General features: G+C 43.8%; 1 protein-coding gene across 1 annotated transcript in view; it reads right to left on the reverse strand.

Moving 5' to 3' along the window:
- FECH (ferrochelatase) overlaps nucleotides 1–18,530 on the reverse strand; it is a 258,404-nt gene that overhangs the window by 221,698 nt on the left and 18,176 nt on the right. The window lies entirely within an intron of this gene.

Here is an 18,530-nt window from a genome sequence, read left to right on the forward strand (position 1 = left end):
AAACGGGATGAAAGGTGATGGCCTAAATTTGCAGCATTGTTCATGATCTGGGTCCGAAGGTTAAGCACGGCTCGGCCTCTTCTGTGATCTTGCAACACAGTCCTTCCCATCGTACACTTTAACAATCAGGTGTGGTTTTAGTGATGTGCAAGACTATTTAGAGAGGTCTGATGAAGTAATAGCACAAGGGCATTTTCCCCGCATATGACGAGTGGATAAGTAATTTCCTGAACTTGCTCAGCCTTTCTGGTACAGTGAGCTTGGTGACTAGTGTTTAAGCATCTTCCAGTCAGTAGACAGAAGTACATATCAGTGATATGGTTTCTTACTTTTTTGGAAGGAGCAATATGTTAGAGTAGTCTATTCATCTACATGTCTGTGGGATCCGGCTAGCTTCTCAGTTATCACCCCTTTTGCACCTTCATTCCTACAGTCTCATTACTGTGTTCTTCAACAACATGAAGACTACTCACTAATGAAACAAGCATTGGCATAGCCAATAGGTCTCGCCTTTGGGACCTTATAAGTATTTAGTTATGCAGCACAATATCCTTGGTGCAACAACATCAACTGTTGCATGGCTAAACACTTATAAGGTCCCAAAGGCGAGACCTATTTGCTATGCCAATGCTTGTTTTTAATATGAAGAGTGGGCATGCCATAGCTGGCCTGCTTCTGTTCTGCATGTTACTGGTACCTATGCGTAATATCTGTATTGCGCCTGCTGCAATTGCACTCGCGGATTCTGTCATGCAGGTTACCACTATCACTAATGCTGAAACGCGAGCTCCCATTCTCTTGCATGGCCTGGGCGTGCCACAGATTAATGTTTCTATACATACATCTTCACTGAGTCAGCCGTTAGGTGAAGTTTGTACTGACTGGAGCACTAAAATACTGTTAATTAACCCTACTGCTAAAACCTATGAGTTGGACAGACAGCTCTTAAAGAAACAAGAAAGACATTCCACGAAGAACTGGATACAAATGAAAAACAACTCATCACAAAATAAATTATGCTGACACTAATGTAAAAACTCAAGAGTTGTACGTGACCAATCATATTGCCACCTGTGTAAACCAACTCAGCTGTAACAACCTACTAAGGATAAGCAAGTAAAGAACACTGCAGCCAAGACTCAACCAACCAACAATGAGGCTGGTGACCCTGCACAATCTTAGTTACTGTTAATAATCTAATAATCGGTAACAAGTTACAGCCCAGAATACATTTTAGCAAATACCGGAGCTCTCAAGGACTGCGAGGCGCATGCATGAGTACTTGGTCCAGCATTGGTTTATTTCAATATAAAATCAGAACTACAAGTCTCAGACTGCAAAGAAAAACCCGGATCGGATTACCTACTCGAACAAGGTGCTGCTGGTAAAACATGAGCGATGTGCAATAAACTTTCACTGAAGGGCACAAAAATACATGCAATCTGGGTTATGTAATATTTCTTCCTATAGAACCGCAGAAGCACTCTGTTGTCCAGAAAAATTTATGGTAACAGAAATCAAAGACCACGCGGTTCCCCTTGCCAGAAAATATCGATTTAAGTGCAAAATACTGTCAATAGCAACTTCCTTGAAAATGACTTGTAGTATTAGTAGATTACAATGGCAACGCGTTTGATGCATTTCTTCATCCCTACTTAAATAAGACTACATTTCCCAGAATGCATTAAAGAGCAATTTTAGCAAACTAAAGTGTAGACAGTTTTGCTGTTGAAACAATCACCACTAACTTTGAGCTCTGCAGTAGCGTGATATACACCGCAAATTGCTTTAACGCCTCGTCGGGGGTAGTAAGAGCTGCTCAAATACCATTATAATCTTTAGCTCAGAGATGTGAAGAATTATTGTAACTATCGGGACAAGTGACAAGAGAACGGACGCGGTTTCACAAGCAAAAGTGTAGTCAGGAATGGTGAAATATCTTAGCACTTTCCAAGAAAGTCTTGCTGGCTTAAATTCAAATTGTTGCATTTTTACAATACTACGTGCCAAGACATGTCATGTGACCTGCCCAGACGCTTACGATACAAAGTTGAAAATGATGCATTGAAGGCAGGCTACTTTGGAAAAAAGCGCTTTCCATAAAAATAATACTGAGCGCTATAAGTTCTCTTGGCCTTAACTGCCTATTTAAATTATTAAGTTTGGAGGCGGGGGCTTCCCCTCAAACTGCAAACGCTGGAACGCGCGCTTACCTCTTCGGAGTCTCAGAAGCAACTAAGGAAGGAGAGCCCCTCATGAAGAGGCGGGAAGAGCTGGCTAGCGGAAGTGGAAACAACACATTCACATCTGTGTCATTCGCTGTTCTGGAGGGGATGCAAATCTTCCCTTTATGGAGCATTAACTCGCAAACATGTGGGACATCAAGGAAATTGTAAACTACTTTCAAAATGTCCCCTCACAAACAAGCATTGGCCGCGTGGCCGTCAAAGTGATGCGGCCGCGCGGCCGTCAAAGTGAAAGTGTTTGCGATCGCAGACTGTAAGGGTGCCCGCGAGCGATGCACTTAATGAGCCATGACTTGAGAGGAAAGCCAGATGACGCCTCTGCTCGTAACTGTGCACGTAACCGCACGCTCTAGGCCACACAAAAAGCTGTGGTCGGCTTTTTAAAGCCCACTCTCTAAATGTCTCGCCAGGTTAGCGCATGTGCTGGCTCAGGCAAGACCTAAGAAAGGATTTGGATGAGCTAATGAAATAGCAAATTACAGAGTATTCAAGTTGAACAATTTCAAAAGGGGGTGCGGTTAAAAATAGTTGCAATCTCCCAAACAAATGCCCCCTCTACCCACTCTGTTCCCTTCATTCCATGACGGTAACATTAGCAACTGTGGAGTCTGGTGTATCCTCAAGTCAGTCTTGAGTCAGTTTGTGAACCAGAAATATAACTCTGCTGCCTCAGCACCTGCCTGGTGAGACAGGAAGGGTTGTGACGTAGGAAGGAGGAGTTACCGGTAGTTCGCTGTAGTCGCGGTTGTGGTCGTGAACGCGGGTGAGGTTGCTGCCGCCGCCACCCCCGCCCTTTCGGCGCTGAGCTGCCTTTCTGCCAGGCCTCCTGCCTGTTCCTTAGCACCCGCTGGCTCCACCGCCACACTGCCACTACCGCAGCCATCACCTGTCACCCGTGCGCGGAAGGAGAGCAGCAGAGCGGGAGAGAAGAGGAGAGGAGTGGAGTGGAGTGGAGTGGAACCGCGGTGCAGCGCGACAGTCTGCTCGGCGGTTTGAGCAGGCAGGCGAGTCAGTGGACGGTCCCTTGCCTCTTCGGGACTGCAGGACTGCACTGAGGCCAGCAGGCTCTGGTTTCTCTCTCATTTCACTACCTGCTAGGGGTGCAGGAGCAGCCAGCCTGCGGAGAGTGTGGAGAGAGCCAGCCCGCACAGGGATTGATCTTGGGCGTGGAAATCGGACACAGATCGGACACAGAGACACAGAAAGAAAGCAAAGCAAGTGAGTGGGTGGCGCGGGGAGGGGGTTGGAGGAGTCTGCAGGTGGTTGTGATAAGCCAGCTACTCTGGTGTCAGGCGTTAGGAGCCGGTTCGCTATCTGGTTAACAATCTGGACAGTCTGTGACACCACTCTAGGTCCGGTCAATCAATCAAACTAATAACTATTAAATAAAATAATAATTAAATAGCCAATAAATCAACAATCAAACAAAAAAGGGGCGAACTAGGAGGTCTGGAAGAGACAGAGTGCCCTTCCCTCCAATAAAAAAGTAGAGAAAAACCACAAGGACCAACGGCTAGAAACAACAAAGCAAAAACCAATGAGGAGGTACAAACACTATTCTCGCCAGTTTTTCTAATCTTTGCAAGAATAAACAATGCACCAAGCACGATCGACTTCCTAAAAGACCCTGTAGGAACAATGCTTACTATTCAAGAGGGAGTAAACCAATTACCAGTACCAATTTCGCCAACAATGAACAGAATAACAAAGGACAGACAAGGCAAAGATATACCTGAGACAATTGTCTCAAATGATTTAAAAGACCAACATGATTTAAGTGACACAAAAGACTTGAATGACTTAAGAACATTCACTGTTCTAACCACAGCGCCCACCAAGGGTCTGTTAAAACCAGATACAATGGAACAACAAAACAACTCCTGGGGGTCTATAACAGATCTGGAACTCATCACAACAAGAGAACAATCCCTGCAAGCAATCGAACATCTGCAAGAGGAGTCCAGCAGTCCACTTCGGCAAAAAACTCAAGAGCAATTTATAAGCACTGATGATCACCATCCAACTGACGCTCAACAACCAATTGCGGTACTGGTAAAAATCATCAATCGAACACCGAAACAAGTATACCAGGCGGAAGCAGCCCAAAACATCTGGGAGCCAGAAGGAATTACAAACATTTTAACACCATCACCACTAAAACAGATCCCCAAAAGCACGGAGTTGTGTCAAAGTCCTGAGATACACGACTCAGTAACAATAACCAATACAATGCCAGCAATGGACTCAGGAACTATATGGGACATTTTCTTTAAAAACATCACAACTCACTTTGGAGGCGCTGAATTATCAATCTAACAAAATGGATGTGCAAGTAGATCTGCTAAATATTATGGCCAATGCAATTACAGGGATCGATCAAAAATTGGCAAATCTCAACTCTCTAATTACGCGAGCTCAGGTCTATACAACCACACTAAACAAGGAGTGTTTCTGTTGTTCAACAATTGATAAATTAGCAAAACTCCCGGAAGCCTTGACCTCTCTCATTGAAGATCTAAAGATTAGCGTAACCAGTGACAACATAAGGGTACGATCACACGGCCTAGTACCACAAAAGCGGAACCAAGCAAGGCATGCGTAAATATAGATTCAGCATTTGTCAATCATCAAACAGCCATTACAAATAAACTTAAAACGGAGGACAAACAGGAAACACTAATTCAACCAACACAGGTGATCCTGACAAGACGCATGAAGAAAAAATTTAAAAAACAAATGAAGTGCGAAAAGACCACACACACATTACAAAAAGTTGGGGGCAGCCAACCTATGTCTCAAATGAACCAGCAAAAACACAAGATCAAAAACAGGACGCACAAATGAAAAAAAAAAAAACATACCCAATCTTTACCGAATTACCAAAAGCAAACAAACAATTAAGAGACAGCCCAGAGACGACAAAACATATAATCGATTTGGCTACCAGAGAAATACAGGAGAAACTCGAACAAGCAGAGGGAGCAAAGAGGAACACACTGGACACAAAAGGAATCTGCTTGGACAAAACATTAAACAATCACCCCAAAGATAAAATGGAGGAAGAAAAGAAGCAATCCCAGGACTTCACACCCAAGTGCTCAGGAGAAATAACATCAGAGGGAACCAAACAATTGCACAATGGGACGGGCAATCTCCATCCGGCCGACACAAAATATTAAGCATCTTTCAACCACTCTACAAATCAAAGGGGAGGTATGACATCTTAAATAGGGGCAACTTATTGAGGTTCCTTCAACATATACCATCATTGTCCAGTATAACAAGTGCAGACATGGTGAGCGTTCACTTTGAACCAAGGGAAAAAGATCCAAATCAGGAAAACACGGTAGTGACTTGGATAAACCATCACATCCCAGAAGCAGTGCTCTTTGAAAAAGAAATTTAAAAAAATTGGGGGATAACACTTATGATAGTCGAGCAGGAAAAATATCCCTTAATAATACTTGAACCATTAAATACTGCCAACCAAGGAAAGGAACATCCCCAAAGTATACTGAAAGGTACCCTGAACATACTATCAGGCTGGAAATATAAAAATCTAAGTATATCAATTAGAACACAGGGGGTAACAACCACAAACAGATTAATAAAAGAAGACGTACCCCCGAAAAATCGATGGAGGGAGCAAGGGGACCAACAGCGATACACAGAGTAGCACTTATCATACCTGACAAAAAAAGAAACACATTATTAATTCTTCAGGGGACCCTCGGGTGAACCCCGAGATAAAATTACCAACATCGGTAAACACTAGCACATCAGAGCTACTTCAAAAGACACCACACACCCTCAAATTTGTCTCTTGGAATGTGGCAGGACTACGAAAAGCTCTTAAACAAGCCACAGCAATAAACAAACTGCTAGAGGACGACATCATATGCCTACAAGAAACCTGAGCTACAGAACCAGTACACCTGGAAGGATATGCTGGATTCCACAATTAGTGACTAAAAACAACCGCTACGGAAGACAATCAGGTGGGTTCTCGACTTATGTTAAGCACGCAAAACAACTGATAGTAAGGATTATTAATACTGATTCGAATATGTTGCAGGCACTCTTAATTGAAGGAAAAAGGGACAAGGAAAACAGCATTTCACTTCTCTTAATAAACGTATACTTAAACGCATTCGGTCAATCAAAACTAGAGGCCACAAAATCTATGATCATAGCAACACAGGAAATTTTATGCATACACCGGTTACTGGCTAAAATGCTAGTGGGGGACTTCAATCTCCACTACTTGGGAACAAAGCAGTGTGAAAGTAAGCACATAACTAGCGCTGGAAGAATTTTGTATAATTTTTTAATGAATTATGATCTCAATTCAGCGGAAAATCTACTAAAAAACTCAGATTCAAAAAACCAAAGGAAAACCACATTCAAGAATTGCTCTACAATCGACTACATTTTTTATGCAACCAACTTGCCTGTAAAATCGAAAATTTTCAAATCGACGCAGATCACACTAGCGATCACGCATTACTCCAGGTCGAACTTAACATCACTATCAAAGAACGGGAAAGAAACATCACGGTAGCCCAATCGACAGGCATTGAGGAACAGGCCTTGGTGAGAAGAATAAAATGGAATAAGCATCAGGCGACGGCATTTACGGATTGGAAAGAAAAACAAGAACGCACAGGCAATCACTCTAGGGTTAGGCCTAACATGGAAAGCTGGTCAGAGTGGACAACCGCCCTGAAAGAAGCCTTGAAGAAAGATGAGCCTAAACCAAAAGAAAAAACTATCACACAAACCGTGCATAACAACCCAAAAGTGAGTGTCATTACCCGCAACCTAAACAAGGCAATAAAAGTACATAAGATCGTAGGATCGAAAAGAACACTGGACAAGCGCAACTAACTGCATAAAGAGCGGAAACAATTGCTATGGACCCTCAAGCAAAATGGGATTGACGAAGAATGGATCAAGATCTTACAAACACCGACAACTCTGGCAATACATAGCTCAGATGGATAATTAAAGTAGATCGGCGTAACTCGGTACAAGCCGACGCATGGCTGAGACATGTGGCAGTAATTTATGTGGAAAAGGAAGATTGCACTGAATTCGGGACATCAACGGACGGCAATACAGCGTGCACAAACAACGTAGTGGAACCCATTAATGTCGCCATGAGCAATGAACAAGACGTAACAGCCGTGGAAAAAGTAGTTAAAAAGATCAGGAAAGACGGGCCCCAGGACCGAATGGCCTACCGGGCGCGATGTTTAGGGAAGATTCAACTTATTTGGGGTAGCATCCTATCTACCCTATTAATCGAATGCCGACTACAGGCCAAGGTGCCAGATTCGTGGCGTGGGTCACTCTTACAACCCATATACAAGAAGGGCGACAACACAGAACCAAAAAATGATAGATTAATCGCCCTTCTGGACATCGAAGGGACAGCCTATGCTAACACCCTGTTGACAGAACTAAACAGATGGGTTCAAGATAACAAAATCCTTCCCCCATCCAACAGGTTTCCGCAAAGGCTGCTCAACAATCCATAACATCATGGCCATATCATATTTAAGTCAGCAAGCAAACATCAAAAATAAGAAACAAGTCTTTGCATGTTTCATTGACTATTCAGCAGCTTTCGACGGGGTGCCACGTTATAAGCTTTGGTCCAAATTGCGCAATTGGCAAATTCCATCAGGCCTGCTCAACGCAATCATCTTGTTATACAGCAATACTTGGATCAAAGCCAAACTAACAAATAACACTACAACAAAAAAGTGCCTTACAAATCGAGGCCTAAAACAGGGATGCGTACTTTCCCCAACACTTTTCAATCTATACAAAGCGGACCTTGGGAAGACGCTTCACAACGCCAACCTCGCAGTCCCAAAAATTGGAGGCAATAAAATCCAAATTCTACAATACGCAGATGACTTAGTGGTGATGGACCATACAAACGTAGGATTACAAAGAGGTCTAGACGCTTTAAACGCCTACAATCAGATAAATGAGCTTACAATAAATCCTGAAAAGACCAAAGTACTGATCTTTGGGCGTTGCACAAAAAAAAAAAACATTCCTCAAATGGCACATGGGTAAAGACACAATAAGTGTTTCAAAATCCTATAACTACCTTGGGTGCTGGCTGAGCGACTCGGGCAAAGCAACTCTACACTTGCACAAAATTAAATCTAAAGTAGAGTCCACAATCTATGCCTTGTGCAATTTACATGAGAAAATGCAGAGTCTAACCACTATCTCAGTTAGAAAGGTGTTACAATCTAAAATAAGGGCAATTGCGGGTTACGCGCAGCAGGCATTCCCAGGCAAAATTAATACAATGATGGAAAAAGCACAATGCCGGGCGTACAAACGAATCTTTAAATTACCTAAATATACCCGCAATAGCGGCATCCGTCTGGAATTCGGTCTGGTGCAACAGAGCAAAGAATGCTTGGGAGTGTACCCAAAATATTATCACGTACTCAAAGCTCGGGATGGGACCATGAAGAGCATGCTAAAACCCATCTTTAGTGGACCACCTAACCCATGGCAGGTCCACATGCAGGAGGCAGTAGAAGTTTTAGACTTGGCAACACAGAATTGGGGGCAAGAGAATATAACTTACCTGGGCATTAAGAAGGCAATCAACAAACAGTGCCATCATGTGTCAAGAGAAAGTGATCTAGCAAATTGTGCGAGTGGAAGCGGTCGATCTGGACAGATGGTAACCTACATGGAGAACAAATCTCAGCCTTACCTACACCAAGCATTGGGGGGAAAGGCGCTAAAAAACATTCAGTGGGCTAGACTAGTGCCACTCCCAATAAAAGAGCTAAATCCGGGGTGGAAAGCCCTTGAACATAGAATCAGCTGCAGAATCTGCGATTCTAAAACAGAATCACTACAACATCTGATATGTTACTGTCCGGGATTGCTACAATCTCGTCTGAAACTACTAAAGCCAATATGGCTACGCATAGGTGTCCGGACAGTAAAAGATGCTGTTTTGGCCTTATTTGCCTGCACTTTACCGACTGACCTGGCCAGGCTTGGGAGATACATGGAGGAAGTGCGTTCCAGACTTGAAGGAATAAGACCACGCCAACCTGCGAGAAAACAGCCTTGCACAGGACAGAAAGTCTCACTTCCCTCATAATGCCTCAAATATGACTTAATTTACTATTCAGATTGTTTTCTTTCTTTTTAACTCTCCCAAATTTTTACTTGTACTTCTCATGAAATGAAATTGTTTATAATTTTTAAATAATTTTTCTTAATGTTCTGCTTTAAAAAAAAAAAAAAAACTTTGTTATATTGCAAATAGTTTTAAGTAACTGTGCAAATAAATAAACCAGTGAACTCTGCTGGCTGAAAGCTAGTATCTTAACACCTGTGTTACTCAACTGATATCTCTGTTGTCCCTTCGGTTACACAGCTCTGCTGTAGGTTTTATGTCTCCTGGGGGATTGCTCTGCTGTCTAAAGCCAGAAACCGCAGCTAAAGTAACCTTCTGTTAAAAAACATTGTGCATGCCTCAATGACTTTGCTCTAAAATCTTGTACCGCCAAAACAGTGCGTTAACGGGGAAATACAGAACTATGCTTGTGCATCTAACAAGCAAAATCATACATGGCACTGCAAGGCAGGGTAGACATTACCCTGTAAGCCTTTGCCAGTTCAATGAGATTGTCCGGATGCATAAATCCCTCAGTGCAATCGGGCTGCACATACAGATATGGTCAACACGCCCACTGACCAGCCTCCATTGCCCTAATGCACTATCACTGTACTTAGTAAACCTGCATGAAAACAGCACAACCAATGTGCAAACATGAACATTACTGTGAACACAGCTTGCTCAATTTGCCCCTTTTAGACCTCACCTACAAACAGCTTCAGCTTTCTTTTGTCAAAAGATCTATTTTGGACAATCACAATATTAACAGTGGGCTTTGGGCCAGCCCATTGTTCATTATTGGTTGGTTTTCCAGTCAATCTCATTTGCGTCTTATTTTATGGATTTATTTCTCTTTCTTATGTTGGTCACTTCCCTGAAGCACATAACTTCCTTACCACTTGTGTCCTTGCACTGCTCACATTCAATGAACTACTATTTTCTTTTTCTTTTAGCACTCTATTTGAGTGCATGTTTTTTTGTCTTCTGCCCCCATTTGCTGTATGTTGCTTTCCCTTCACACCACTATAATCTGTATAGCTGTCCCACCCGCAAATCTCGTTGTTGCTTCCTTTCCCCCTCCTGATCTGTTTGCCTTTGCTGCTCTCTTGTCCCTCCCTGCTCACACTTGTTCTTTTACCCTGCTCCTCTGTTGCTCTCATCCAGTCTCACTTTATGTTTAAATGATTCGTTTTCTCAGCTGTTTATGAAGGAACAGCAGCTGCAATTCGCTGCCAGAATGTCCACTGAAAACAATTTTTGGTGCATCTTTATTTTTTTCTGTTTTTCAATTTACAATCCAATGTCGACCGCCATCCTGGAATGGCAAATTTAAAAAAACATGCCATGATGTACAGGGACCCACTTAGCTGAGGCATATGTGCAGTTGTGCCCACCGCATACATGCATATACATCATTATGCTTTTTTTTTTTTTTTTTTTAATGCCGTTCAGCACCAGATATAACCACTTTATTGCCAATGTTGAGCAGCATTGTCAGAAAACATTGGCAAAAACAACAGGTCTACAAATGGCAAGGCCACAAGGCGATGCCTTTTGGCGTGGCCTTACTAATGGTTGTTTCATTTGCTGATGGACAATGCACGGATAAGACGAAACATTTCAGGGTAAATCAGCCACCTGGTTTTCATTGGTCCTACAGAAAAGTTGTCTTGCTGAGTGGGAGCACATCAGGCATCACCCACATATCTGTGCCTGCCTAAAACGTGGACAGTCAGGGACTGGGTGCGGGGAGACTACATTCACCCAGAAAAGTCAACCTGGAGTGACGAAAATTGCCTCCACTTAGGCAATAAATGCAATGCGCCACCTTACAGGAAAACCATGGAGGGCCAATGAAAAGCATGCAATAGGAGCCACTACAGCACCATCAGCACAGTGAAAGCAGTGGCGTCTACAGGCACGACTCAAAACTCCTCAATGAATGAATATCCAAACAGATATTCCTGCAGACAAGTGCAACATTTAGCTTATACGTGGACTACTAAAGAAAAAATAAATAAGGCTGCTCCTCTTTGTGGTAGAAATAGTTCCAGAAAAAATAGCAGATTTAAAACTACTGGAGTGAGACACGGCTGAAACATATCCTGCTTATTACACCCCTACTCGAGCGCTCAATTATAACAAAATAGGGGCATGCGGAATATCTGGAACTTCGTTGCACTCCTGGGTGAAATTCGGGTAGGCACATAAAGTTTACAGGGGGATCGACCTCCCAGGAGTCCAAAGGCTAAATGTCACAGGCAGGCAGGGGCTCTGCCAATTGTGCCAAATGATCACCACGGCTCTTCATCTTTTTTTTTTTGTTTTATCAACCTGGGCACCACCCTGGCATTATCAGAACAGGCCATATCAGGCCTAAGCAGTCACAGAGGCCGCCCTTGGCTTGTTCTTGTAGGGGCCTCCAGTGCACAGTAGATAAGGAGACCACCAGCTGAAGGCCTTTGAATGCCTATCGTTTCTTCACACTCACGTGCTGGTATCTGCTCACTACCCGGCAGCAGTACCTTCTTTGTCATTGTAACTAAATAGCCCTACCCCTCACGAGGCGTCGAAGCGCTTATCAGCGAGTAACACGCTGCTCGGGAAACCAAAGAGGATTATCATTCGTGTATTCCTCTTTGGTGCAGCATCGCAGCCTGTCGGCAGAGTCCATTTCCCTCCAAATGTGAGCCAGAGGCATTTACCTACTGTACATTCCAACACTGTAAACGCACTATTTGGAAGATGCCGAGGTCTCCCTCCTTATTGTTAAAGTGGTTGAAGTTCCGGATGTGGAATACGCAGAAGATCTCGGTCTCTTCCTCGTGGTCGATCTCTGCCACACTCTCGTGTGAATTTAGAAAAATTGAATGTTGGGAGCTTCACTGACAAAAATGGAGTGATAGAGGGCCAACAGGGCTGACATAGACTTGTGCTCCAATATTTCAAAGTTTGCCTTAATGATTCTCCCCTTTTCATTTGGAACTTTCTTCCCTCGGTAGATGCAATGTTATAATGTTATAATAACTGTATAGCCTTTTTGCTTCGGGCTATACTACTCACTAAAGGCCGTTTCCCTCATTTAAGTCCTTGCCTGAGGTGCATGCCCATCAGTCGGCTAGAATGCCCTAATGTTAGGCTATATTACAGACCTGGAAAACCCATCTGTATGTTTGATGGTTCACTGTTGTAAAATTTTGCATTTAGAAGTGGAAACAATTGTTAATAGTGGAGAAGGGGCCATTGGAAATGTGGTGAACACCCATCAAGGCCTAACTCTGGTATTCACAGACACTCCAAAGACATCCACTTTAACCACAAACCTTGCTTCGTAGTCAGTCAGTGTAAAACTGTGAAAATGTGCATATCAACTCTAACGGGTGGTGCACGCAGCGAATAATCTGCTTTTAAAGATATACAGGAGAAGGAGTATGCTTGTAAATTTATAGCTTGTGAAGGTTCCATGAAATGCTCCAAGGAATTTTATGAACACGGTGAAAAATAAGAAATGGCTCGATGGCCTAATATTTTTGTGAATTAGACCCAGCAGATTAGTGCAGTTTGATAAAACATGACAGCAGGGGAGATGACATATAGGTTGGTCGCTCGACATACTCGATTATGGATTCCTCCCGATTTTCCCTTTGCCTGTTTTGGAACTTGACTGTCTAAAACCTTCCAGGAGTCAAAGTTATTTCACCACGCGCCAATAGGGTATCCCCGGCTTCACCAACAAGTCATGGCAGCTGGTCAGTCCAAGGTCTAATGTGTGCATCCCTTTGTTTATTCCATTTTGTACCTGTATTCACACATTGACTTCCCCCTCCTAGTGATAGAATTCTCCCCTTTCATTACCATACAAGACGCCCTTGTCCCCATTCTGTGGCATTAAAACTGGAGTTTCATCCCCGCAATTTTGATCCATTATTACTGCCAGCAGAACCACCGGAGGTATTGTTTGGTATATACTGTTGGGGTATCACTTTGGTCTTTTGATGAGCTCTTTTTTAATTCCTCTTTTGTTTTTTCATTTTTCACTCCTCTAGTTGCTCCGGCCATTTCTTTATCGAGCAATGCAGCTCCTTCTCAAAAATCTTATTGAGGGTCACAAGCCAGGTAAATTACAATTATCACTATGAGCATTGCTTTGATCTGCATCTTGGCCAGTGACAACTATTTGTTAACCTGCCCTTTATTTTGTCATTTCCTCTTTAGAACAATCCTGGATGTATGTGAGTATTGCATGCTTCACTTCCACACTATTGCTCAGAACAGTCAATCTGACTTCCTCTCCCCTTCTGTATTTACAGCTTCTCTATACTATTTCTCTCTGATTTTCTTTCTATATTGCCCAGTCTCGATGATTCTGAAATTTTTGGGACTCGAAACGTCATCAATAGTAAGCTATGACCCAACAAATGAATTATTTGTATTTCTTAGTCTGGCAGTATGGATAATCACTAAATATATCAGTATGATAATTAACATTAAGTGTATATTACATTTTCTGTGTACGCTTAGTTGTAGGGACCATTGTTCTCTTGCCAGGCTAGTCATCACCTTGTCAAATATGCCATATCATCAACTTGTTGATCATTTCCTTGTAGCACAAGCCTCCAGTTAGGGAGGTGCCCGATTTCCACTTTGTCACAATGGGCGCCATATGCAAGGCTCCTGCTCTCATCTGTTCTATATATATTGATTTAATGTATTTTTACCGTTTCTCACTTTTTGTTTCCATTTGTTTTATGTTATCAGTATCTGCACTCCACAAGGGAGTTGTGCTTGCACAACAGGGGTTGCTGGACCTTTGTTATTTTTGAATTACCCTCAGTTATTGCTTGTGGTGAGTATTACTTATGGAAACGCCTCCCTAAACAGCCCGAGATGTTGGGCTTCAAAAAACAAAACGCAGGCACGCCACGGTGCACCAAAGTCAAGCCTGTCTGTGTCTATTATTATTATTATTATTTATTAAATTTGTAAGGTGCAACAGCTACCCAAAAAGGGTTTCCCGGCGCTGGTCAGACCAAGGAATAGATAGCAGTTTAATGATTATTGGTTAAAAAGGCTGTTTTTAAGGTCTTGCGGAATTGGACATACACTGTTTCATTCCGAATTGAAGTAGGGAGGGAGTTCCATAGGGAGGGACCAAGGTATGCAAACGATCGTCCACCATCCGGGATAGTTTGACTCTGGGCACAATGAATTTCCCTTGGGTAGATGAACAAAGGCCACGAGGAGGCACATAGGGATTGACCAAAGACTGCAGATATTGAGGAGCCGCACCTATTTTGATCATGTAGCTCAGGGCTTTGAACTAAATACGGTTCTCAACCCTGAGCATGTGCAGGTCCAGCAGGTGACCGGAAACAGAGATAGCTCTAGGAACCCGGCAAAGTAGTCTCGCAGCAGAGTTCTGAACCATCTGCCGCCTGCGAGTCACCTCCTTATTGGCCCCCAGATAAAGGATGTTACCGTAGCCCAGTCTAGAGGTGACAAGCGCCTGGACTACTGTTCTCTGGGCGGGCTCCGGCAGCATCCAAATAATCTTTTTTAGCCATTTCAAAATGGTACAACATGTGGCGGCCACCTTAACAGCTTGATGTTGCATAGTTAGTGAATCATCGATGATGACACCCAAGTTACGAACTTGGCGGGAGGGCTGAGGAAGTGTACCCATCTCACTAGGCCAATGTTGGGTGCCCCAGAGGTCCTTGTTTATCTCTAAGACCAAAACCTTGGTCTTCTTCCGTTGAGCTGAAGGTAATTGGCCTGCATCCATGAGGCAATTTTAACCAAGCCCAACTGGAGGAGGGAAGTCTTCAGCCGCACACTCCACTGACAGAGAGAAGATAATCTGGGAATCGTCCGCGTAATAGAAGTGGGACAACCCAGCATCTTCAGCAACGACAGCCAAAGGTCTGACATACAGATTAAATAGTAGAGGGCTAAGGATGGAACCCTGAGGTACTCCATAGGGTGAAAGAAGGGTATCGGAGCCTGCTGTAGGAGAGAAGACTTGAAAAGTCTGATTGGCAAGAAAAGAAATGAGCCAATCGATGGCTGAGCCACAGATGCCCAATAATCTTAAGGTTTCCACTAACACGGTGTGAGACACTGTGTCAAATGCTGCGCTTAAATCACGCAATATAAGGGCCAGCGTGTCTCCAGCATCCAGATGACGACGCAGTCTTTTCGTAACCCCAAGAAGCGTTGTTTCAGTTGAAAAACCAGCTCTAAAGCCCGATTGGGATGAGTGAAGACGTTTTTGTGACTCTACAAAATTAGACAGCTGTGTATAGATTTGCTTTTCTAAAATCTTGGAAAAGGTCGGTAACAAAGAAATAGGCCGATTATTAGAGGGCAAATTGGGATCAGATTTAGCCTTCTTCAGAAGGAGGAGCACCATAGCAGGCTTCCACTCTGGTGGAACTATAGCTACCTGTAAGGAGGCATTCAGAGGGTCCATAATTACAAGCAAAGATGGCGACTCAACTTAGGCTCTTTATCCTATTTGGATGACTCTCTGGGGTCACTATCAATTGGGGCAAATCTCAAATCTTTCCCCTCACTGACTCCACTCCCAGATTTAAGCCGGATGATCCCCTAAAACGGTGCAAGGATGAGCTCACCTACCTGGGGATTGTCATCTCCCGTCATAGTGAAGAACTCATGAGGGCCAATTACGGGAGCGCATTAGACTCAATCACAGAAAAAATTACACGGTGGATCGCGCTCCCTCTATCTATGGCCGGGAGAGCTGCTCTTATAAAAATGGTAATATTGCCCAAACTATTATATTTGTTCATCAACATCCCCTACCCCCCTAGGCAGCATTTCTTCTTGTCCCTTAAGAGCCAACTCATAAAACTCACCTGGGGAGGTAAAATAGATAGAATTAGATGGAACACCCTTACGCGCCCCTTCGACGAGGGTGGTTTTGAAATCCCAGACTTGGAACTATATTTTAGCTGCGCGCAAGTCCACTTTGCTTCATATTGGATCAAACCCCCTCCCTACATGCCACACTTAGCGATCGAGGATAGATATATGGCCCGACCCCTTGCACTGCCTACCTAAGCACCCCTGCAGTCCTACGACGCCTTGCCTCCACCACGGTGCAATGCACTGTTAGCGCATGGCAAGATCTTGCGAATATCACAAAATGTGCTTTATTATACTCTCCCTTTCTGCCCCCATCTGATAGACAGGACATCCCAGTTACACAAGAGGGTGGATGTCGCAGACTCCTTCGAAAGCTGTCACTGCAGACCTGGGGACAGCTGTACAACGGAAGCAAATTCCGAACGAGCGCGGAGTTCTTTGGCTCTGTTATTCCCTCCCCACTAGAGCGCTTCTATTATGTCAGACTGCGCCAAGACGTGAAAACCCTAACACCGGCTTCCCACAGGAACCCCCCATCATGGTCCCCCTACACGCCCTTCTATAACAACCCACTCCCACCCACGTGATATCGCTATTATATCGCACAGTACAGACAGAAAGAGAATACGAGCAACCGTTGGCCAGAGGCAGGTGGGAGGAAGAATTAGGGTATCCTTTAACCGACGATCAATGGTCCTTTTGCTGCAAACAGACAGGAGACATATCCACAAATAGCAAATTTCGATTCATTCAATATAAATATATCCATCGTCTCTATTACACGCCGGCACGTCTACACCGTCTATGCATTCGTATCAACGATCGATGCAATCGATGCAGTAATGAAGGAGCTGATTTTCAGCACCTCGCTTGGGAATGTCCGCCTGTTCGTCGTTTCTGGACGGAAGTGTTCACGGCTCTGGACCATATGACAGGACTGCATGTCCCTGATGACCCCTTGACTGCGCTATTAGGATATACCAAACCTCTCAATGCCAAAATTCGCAGATACACATCCCTTGCACTTCTCCTTGCGAGAAGAAGGATCGCGTGCAGGTTGGGGAAGAGGGAGAGCGCCAAAATTCAAGGATTGGGTTCAGGATCTTGTCTATTGCCAAGAACAATTGCATACTTATGCGGAACTCCTACCCCCTTCCTCCCGACCACGGGACATATGGGCGCCCATACAAACCTACTTATTAGAGCACACCGCTGTCACAGAAGTCTCTACCCCCCCCCCCCCCCTCACCCCTAGGGAATGAAAGAACTGGTCACGGGAGACACCCCCATCCTACATGAAATACACTGGACATAGGAGAAGACGGGTCATCATGCAACATCATTCCGGATCTGATGGACAGAGATGCGCTAACACACTCAAGCATGTTCAAGGCACACAATATGCGACAGTGGGAATGTTTTGTTTGTTAAACATTTTTATTAATCAGTTGTTGATTTAAATCACGAACTAGCAGACAAACGCATGAGCCTTTGAAGCACCCTGCACCTATGGACGCGGCCAGCCCGATGTGCTTGTAGGAGACTTGCTGTGTAACCCCCTTCAATGTTGAACAACCTCTATTCTTTACATCGCTCTGCCGGCCCACATGGGGATGTAGGCACCAAGCTGTGTACGTGATTTCTGTTTTTCTCAATAAAGGTTTTTAAAACTTAAACAAAAAAAAAAAGAAAGGATGGCGGCTCAAGCTGCTTGAGCACAGAAATAGGAAGAGGGTCCCTTGGGGATCCAGATTTGACGCTGTCTAGAAGACATTTAAAATAATCTATGTTCAATAGGGGCCATGTAGCCAGTTTGTTTATAGGTACATAAGGCACCCTATCCTGATCAAGGTGGGTATTGTCAGCTGAAAGCAGTGTAGATGCTAACTGTGGGGAATTTGTAGTTTGCAATGAAGGGGAATTGTTACACTGTAAGCTCACTATTTCCGAGTATATTTTCTCTACTTTCTGGAGAAAGAAGTTAGCCAGATCTGGTCATTGCCGATTGTTTAGTGAAGGGGGCCTAGATTGAGTTTCGGAGCCTGAAAGCTCCTTGATCACGCTAAATACTGTTTTGGAGCAGTTCACAGCATCAAAAATGGTTGCCGATGTTGTAAATTGGCTGCGATTGGATTAGCATTAGTGGAATCCATCTCGTATTTAGAGGCTATCTTGTCCCTTTTGTGGAATCCATTTTGTATTTCTGGCAGCCATTTTGTTTTCCC

Source organism: Triturus cristatus, chromosome 2_1, assembly GCF_964204655.1.
Source record: "Triturus cristatus chromosome 2_1, aTriCri1.1, whole genome shotgun sequence".
Classification (NCBI taxonomy): domain Eukaryota; kingdom Metazoa; phylum Chordata; class Amphibia; order Caudata; family Salamandridae; genus Triturus; species Triturus cristatus.